General features: G+C 42.8%; 1 long non-coding RNA gene across 1 annotated transcript in view; it reads left to right on the forward strand.

The window, feature by feature from the left end:
• The first annotated feature begins 3,720 nt into the window (after window positions 1–3,720).
• Window positions 3,721–7,263, forward strand: part of LOC109299975 — a 46,871-nt gene continuing 43,328 nt past the window's right edge. Inside the window, exons 1-2 of the long non-coding RNA XR_002098082.1 lie at window positions 3,721–3,829; window positions 4,746–4,850. This is a non-coding gene — a long non-coding RNA (uncharacterized LOC109299975). The remainder of the gene's footprint in view (window positions 3,830–4,745; window positions 4,851–7,263) is intronic.

A 7,263-nucleotide genomic window follows, 5' to 3' on the forward strand; every position in this document is an offset into this window, starting at 1 on the left:
TTCCCCCACTCCCTTCCTCCCCTTCCTCAGAGGCACTTCCTCTCCCTTACCCTCTCTTCTCCATCCCTTCGCCTCTCTCTCCCCCTCCTCTCCTGCTTGCCACTGCCAAATGCCAGGCTGGATGGTGAAGGGAGCCCGTTCCACCTGGCCTGTGCAGGGGCTGCAGTAGCAGTGACCAGGGAACATGTTACCCCTCCACACTCCTGCTCCCAGGCCGCCAGGGAATCCCTGCAGGGAGCAGGCAGGAAGAGGGAATGCACTTGTCCAGAGCCTCCACAGCTGCAGTGCCAGGCTGAGCATAACCCCTGGGAAATCCAGATGGAGCAGGCAGGAGCTCCCCTCACCCCCTGGATGTTGTCCCAGCATCAGGCAGGAGAGAGGGGTGGTGGGAGGAGAGATAGAGGGGACAGGACATGCCTTTGAGCATGAAGGGGAAGGGAAGGGGGAGGGATGCTTACCTTCTTCAAGATATAAGCCCCTGCTATTGCTCCTGGGGCCTGGTTGGGAAGTGGGGTGGCCGCACCACTGCACCTACTATGGCTTTGCCCCTAAGTGAATGTGGGAGTAAGTGGGTGTTTCTTGCCTGCTGGTCTTCTCCTGGAGGAAGTGACTGAAACATGGGCGCCGGAGAGTGCACAAATGGGTGGAACCTGTCTCAGTGCACCACATGAACCAGTATGATGGACTGGAAATCTTCTACTAGTCAAGATTAGTAGCACATTACTCACTGCCTAAGAGCAAACGAATTTCAGGGAAGACATTTTGCCTTTTAGAGAAGAATTGCACTAAAGTCCCTACACCTTATGGATAGTAAATGCACCATAGAGTTAGCACCATAGCAAAGGTGCTCCCTACTAAGAGGTAGGGCTTACTATCTGGAAAAAAAGCCATGGCTGGAGCCCTGCTGTACTACATGCTATAAAAACATACAGTCCCTATCTTTGAAAGCATATCATCTACAAGCTTTATTTTGCAGTTCCTTCACCCATGCCCAAAAATTATATTTGGACAATAAAAGTCGTCTGTATTCATCAATATTTTATGTAGCACAATGGTTTTGCTGTTTCTTTCCCTTTTCCTCTGTTAAGCTTTGGAAGGAAGCATTTTTATTGACTCTCACTGAGATTTTCAAAAATAAGTGCCTAAAATTAGGCCTGTGTTTAGGCATTTAAATAAGTGGATTCTTTCTCCAAAGTGCTGAGCAACCAGCACAGACTTCAGCTACATGCTCAGAACTTTTGAAAATCAGAACACTTCTGTTTTTGAAGTTCTTGGCCCATGTACACATATTCCCCTACCTCACAGGTGCCTTGTGAGGATAAAAATAAGTATTAAGACTGTGAGGCACTCAGATGTTATGCTATTAGGACCATATAGGTCTTTGCCTAAAAAGCCTTAAGTGGCCTAGGTCCTACATACCTACGGGACTGCCTCCTTCCTTATATTCCATTGTAATTCCTAAGGTCAAGTGAGAAAAATGTCTTGCACGTATCATCTGGGCACCAAATTCACATGGCAAAAACACATGGGAAGCTGTTCTCAGTAGTCACTCCTCAGCTTGGAACTACCTCCCTTCAAGCTCACCAAAGCACAAGCCTCCAACTTCACAGGTGGAGTTAATTTTGGGGTAACGTCTGAGGAATTGTCTTATTATTTATTTTATCCATTTTCATGACTTGTTTTTACTGGAAGCAGCCCTCAGCCTTTTTGTGAGGAGAGTGACACAGATATGTAATCAAGGTCAGCGATTCTCAAGCAAGGATGCTACAGGTACCTGGAGTGTCACAAGATATTTTTAAGGGTGCTACATAATATTAGCACTGTTAGTGTGCAAACACCTACACAATTCACAAGATAAACCCAAAGATTTCAAATAGGAATTCAGTGCTAATGACATGCTGACCTGATGTGGTCTTTCTGAGTTCTCTGCAACAGCTATATCATTTTTCTGTACTCAGAAAGGAGTGAAGACTAAGAGCTGGCTTTTTCTGAGGGGCGTCTTGCATCTAAAAAGGTTGAGAACAACTGATCTAGGTACACTAAGAATCTGTTTTGGCCTTTATGCTGTGCACTTAACTCTCATTTGCCTCAGTGATCTTAACATATATTTTGACCCTACATGGTTTTTAACTCTTCTTGACAGAGCTCAATGGTTTTATAAACAGTTTGACACCACTCAGATTGAAATGTAATCCCTTTCTATGGCATCTAAACTGACCACTCAGAAAAAACTGTATTCTAAAATCTTCACCATTGAAGGCTTCAGTGCAGATCAATGGACATTATGTATTAATGTAAGAGGACACAAAACTGAGAGAATGTCAAAAGATAAAAGTGCATCTAGCTTCCCGAAGCATTTGATTTTTTTCTTGTGAAGTCAGACAGCATTGAAATAATAATGCAGTGCTTCCCACATTTCCCTGTGGTGGCCTCGTTCTTTTAGGGAGGGCTGGTTGTTGAAAGAATCAGTCAGAAAAACTACAACATACAATTGAATACAGGGGTTTTCCATTAAAGAACTGGGTTGTTACGCTTACCACTGACTTTCTTCCTCTCGCAGAGGTTAAGTCACATGTCAAGGACACAAATCTTAAGTAGATCATATTGCTTACTGTATAGCCTTCCAAGTGAAGCAGACAAGAACTCATATATCAATGCATGTGGAGTAGCATCCAACAAGTATTCAAGTAAAATACAAGTGGCATTGTTAAAATATATTATTTTTTAAAATGTCAAGCAATAATCCATGAGAAATAAAAATAAGTCTGTCACCCTCCTAAAATGTTTCTTAATGTGTAGTGACACCATAAAAGCTACCTTTATTTATTACAAATTGTAAAATTGTGGCATTGAACTAATCAAATTCAAATCAGTTCAACTGCATAATTTTCAGTGAAGAGGTGCTTATGAAACACAAAATGAACTCCAAACTGGAAGGCTCATTGCCTCCTAATCAAAAGCAGTCAGCTTTAAACATCAGCCAGTCAGGTGATAAGTTTGTCATTTCTCAGCTGCGTTCTTGGTGGGAAGTTGTCAAGAAGGCTTGACAGCCCTTAAACTTGCTATCACATTTTTCCCTGTTTATGAACCTCATGTTGATCTACTAAAATCATTGGGAGGCTGGGAGGAAAGGCACAATAACAGCAGTTCTATTAAACTATATTTGCAGCAGTGTATGTCAAGCAGAATTTATGGAATGAAAATATGTGTAATTTCTGAAAAGAAATTTTCACCACCCCTCATGTCTGGTTCTCTCTTGTCTAATTGTGTCCGGCTGCATTGGGGGGACTGAGAAATATTAATGATTAATTGCTTAGGTGTCAGAGAAGTACAGGCTTGTAATACATCATTAGAAGCCAGATCAGGGAGTCTGAATTAAAATGAGAAGCTCTGGATGAATGTATTACTGCTATATACAATTAACAGCACAGGCCAGAAATCATTTACTTTCATAATTTAGAACAATGGCAGCTCTCCACTGAAAACATATTTACAGTAATTTTACTTTGCTCTCTGCAGGCTTGGTACAAAAGGGAGAGAGATGAATTAATATGCACCAAAGCAGCAGAGGAGAAACCTGTCTTTGAACTGTTCTTTTCTTTTTAATCAGCACAGCCTCTTCTGAAAATGAGACAGGACTATGAATAGGTGGAGAGCATCCAGGTTATAAAGGGCAAATCAGCTTTACATGATTTGCTTCTTCAGTGTGATGAACTGAGTTTGACCTTTATTTGACTTGGGTTGACCAGGTCTTCTCCATTTTAACCCAGGTCTGATCAGCAATTTCAAGTCAGCTAAACTGAAGTTACACCGACCATCTGTCTTACAGGTCCGATTTCCCTTCACTCTTAGCATTAATACTTCTGTCCTCAAAGAATTCTCTAATGCTGATAAATGTCTTCCATTTCACATCCACAAGTATGGGGTTCCACAGGAACCGTAGTCATTTTAATACTGGTTGGGGTCCCATTAAGCTTTGGAGGTTCTTAAATTGCTTCTTGGAGTTTATTTGTCAAATAACTCAGGGTATAAAAGTAGCACCATAAACATTAATTGAACAGCCATTAAGCAGTATGGCTGTTTGTTTTGGGTTGATAGAGGACATAAAACTTCATACCCTGTGGTGGAAAACAATTAGATCTGATGATGAACATGCTATTAAATATACCATTACCAGACTTATATCAGTTTAACTTTACAGAATAGCAACCAGCTGTAGTAAAAATAATATACAAATGATAGAAAGTCATATTTTGACTGTTATGTCACAGCCTGTTATAAATATTGTAGTTTCTAATGTTTTATGCTAATGGCAGTGACTAATGGCAGTCATTTTCTCCATTCATTCTCATAAAAAACATCCTCAAGAGAGGATGATCATAACTAGAATGCTGTTTAAAATTAACTATGTTTTTCTAAAACACAGAATATAAAAAAAAATACAAGAGGTTGACTGGCTGATTTATTTTGTTTTGAGTATGTTTGACAAATACAGCTGTTGTTAACTGTGCCATGAGTTGAATTGATATCCCTTTTAGAGCTGTTTTTGGCATGCTAACATGTGTACACATGCCTTGTTTCACAGAACTCTCTGAAGAGAGAGATGTAGGTGAACCTTACAATAGAAAACCAATGGCTAGAATAAATCTGACACTGCCCCTCTAGAGGCTTAATATTTTTTAATAAGGACACTGAATTTCCTCATCCATTTCTTATTTCAGTTATGAATTCTGCTTACTTGACAGGTACAGAGCACTTCATTATGTGCACGAACAGAAATGCTTAAACGGATGAAGCAGCTATTTGCGTCTGATAGGAGCTAAGTGGGACATTAAATTAATGCCAAACAAGTGAGTGCTCTTTTTAGTTTCGTTATAAATGGCTGCAGTATAGCAGTAATGTGTTGACTCTTATGTGCTGACAACTTCTATATTTCTTACAAACTTCCCTCAGATCTAGACATGGAAAGATAAATTCCTACTCTGCATGATAAAATTAGCAGTAGATACATTAATAATTGAATAAGGATCTCTTGAGAAATACCAGAGTTCACCAGGAGTGTTGGCAACTGAATGGTTTTAAATGAAGACTGCTGTCATATACAAGTACTTACATAAGCCCCAAGTTAAGAAGCAATGTCTGTAGCCTGTTTGGTATCAAGTGAACATCTTGCTTTTAGGAAACCTGAAGTCACTTGCATAACTGCATTTTCTCTTGTCATGACCAGACTGCCTATAATTCATCTTGGCAGTGTATTTGCCAGCCCCCTAGTTCTGTGATTGTACTCTCCAGCATATAATCAAACTAAACTCAGCAACACACACTCTCTCTCTCTAAACCAGTGATTATCAACCACAAGATAAACCCAGAGATTTCAATAGAAATTGATAGTGTCAAAAACATCCTGATTTGTTGTGATCTTCTGAGTTCTTTGCAACCAAAGAATTGCTCTATTATTCTTTTGTAGTAAAAAAAAGTGAAAATTAAGAGCTTGTATTTTCTAAGGGGTGCCTTTAGACTAACTATAAGTGCCTTGAGTCTAAAAAGGTTGAGAACCAGTGCTCTAAACAATGTTTTGGATAGGATTGAATATAAGAACTGTGTACTATATAATGAGACCCAACCACACTCATCCTTAACCACACTCTTTTGAGCACAGTGAAAGCCCTACGCTTGATCTATGTGCACGTTAGCTTCTTTAGTTTGAGCCATTGTGGGGCAGAGAAAAAAGAAAACTATAGATAAGTGAATGACCTATGGAGCATCTGTGGCCTACATGATGCTTGGTGGGAAACACGGCTGTCTGGTTTCACCTGTAAAGGCCTTCATATCTAAATTATAGATATTAGCACATAATGATTTTTGCTGTTGATCCAATCTGTCAGCATTACTCAAACTAGTGATATGTATTTAGTGTGACTTCTAGTGAACTATAGCATTAGTCAGGTGGTCAAATTATCTGCTGGAGTAAATCAGCTCGTATGCTGATTTAATTTGTGTCAATGGAGTAGCAGAAGTTTGAACAAGTAGGTCACACTCACACATGCAGGCACATGTGTTTGTGGGATGGGTGCAGGGGTATGTGAGGGGTTTGTGGGTGGATTGATGGGGGTATGTCGGGGTGGGAGTTTTGGTTGGGGGCGTGGGGCTTGTGGGTGGATTGTGGGGGGTTCAGCTGTGTGGGGTTTGTAAGTGGGTATGTGGGGAGCTGCAAGTAGGTATGAGGGGTTCATGGGGAATTGTGGGGGGGCCATCACACACCCACCTGCCCAACACCCCCTACAGCATTAGGCAGCATCCAGCAGTGGGCTGTCCGGGTGCTCATGGCCCACTGCAAGTCAAGCCTGCTGGTGGTGCACGTTGCTGCCTGAGACTCAGGGGCTGCACTTTGCATATGAAGCAAGCCTGGTCCACTGGTGCACACCTTTAAACAGGATCAGGATGGCTCCTGCCATAACCAAGGGATCCCGGCACCACACATAGGAGCTGTGCGCCACCAAGCCAGCCTGGCTCCTGCCTTCATGTGCCCCATGTGCCAGTGGGCCAGGCCAGCTCTATGGAGGTAGGAGCCAGTGCAGCCCCATGGCACATGGCTCCTGTATGCAATGCCAGGATCCCTGGGTCTCAGCAGGAGCCATCCCAGTCCCACCTAAAGGCACGTCCCAGTGGACCAGACTGGCTCCATGTGCCATATGTAGCCCTGGGTCTCAGGTGACGCCATGCGCCACTGTGGGGGCTTGCCTGCACCGGACCATGAGTGTCCCGATGGCCTGCTGCTAGCTTCTGCTGTGCAACATGGTGGGGGCCTGTGCACTGTGTGAGGGGGCAGGCAGGGGACCCTCCCCTCCCACACATTCCCCTCTCAGCCACAATCCCCCTCCACCCCCACACAATCCCCCAACCCCAACAGATTTACCAGCTAGAGGCAGCTGTCAGCTGCCTGTTTAGTCTACAGCCAAATCTCTGAAATCAGCCAAATCAGTTTGGATGCTTTGAATATATTCAGTGCTTTTACTTGGTCTCCCAATTTGATTCGGAGATTTGGTTCCCAGATCGGGCCAAATTTCTTCTGAATCGAATCAGCTACCGAAGTTTTGCACAACCCTGTTGGGTACCAATGCAGCCTCCTGTTTCACGTGCACTAGTATATATTTTTGGACACCACTCTCAGATTGGCCATTTAGAGCAAATATGCTCAACCCCCAGCCCACAGACTAAATCAGGGTTATGGAGCCATGGCACCCAGCCCATGAGGCCCCCCAC

Source organism: Gavialis gangeticus, unplaced genomic scaffold, assembly GCF_001723915.1.
Source record: "Gavialis gangeticus isolate Ggan-Ray unplaced genomic scaffold, GavGan_comp1, whole genome shotgun sequence".
Taxonomy (NCBI): Eukaryota; Metazoa; Chordata; order Crocodylia; family Gavialidae; genus Gavialis; species Gavialis gangeticus.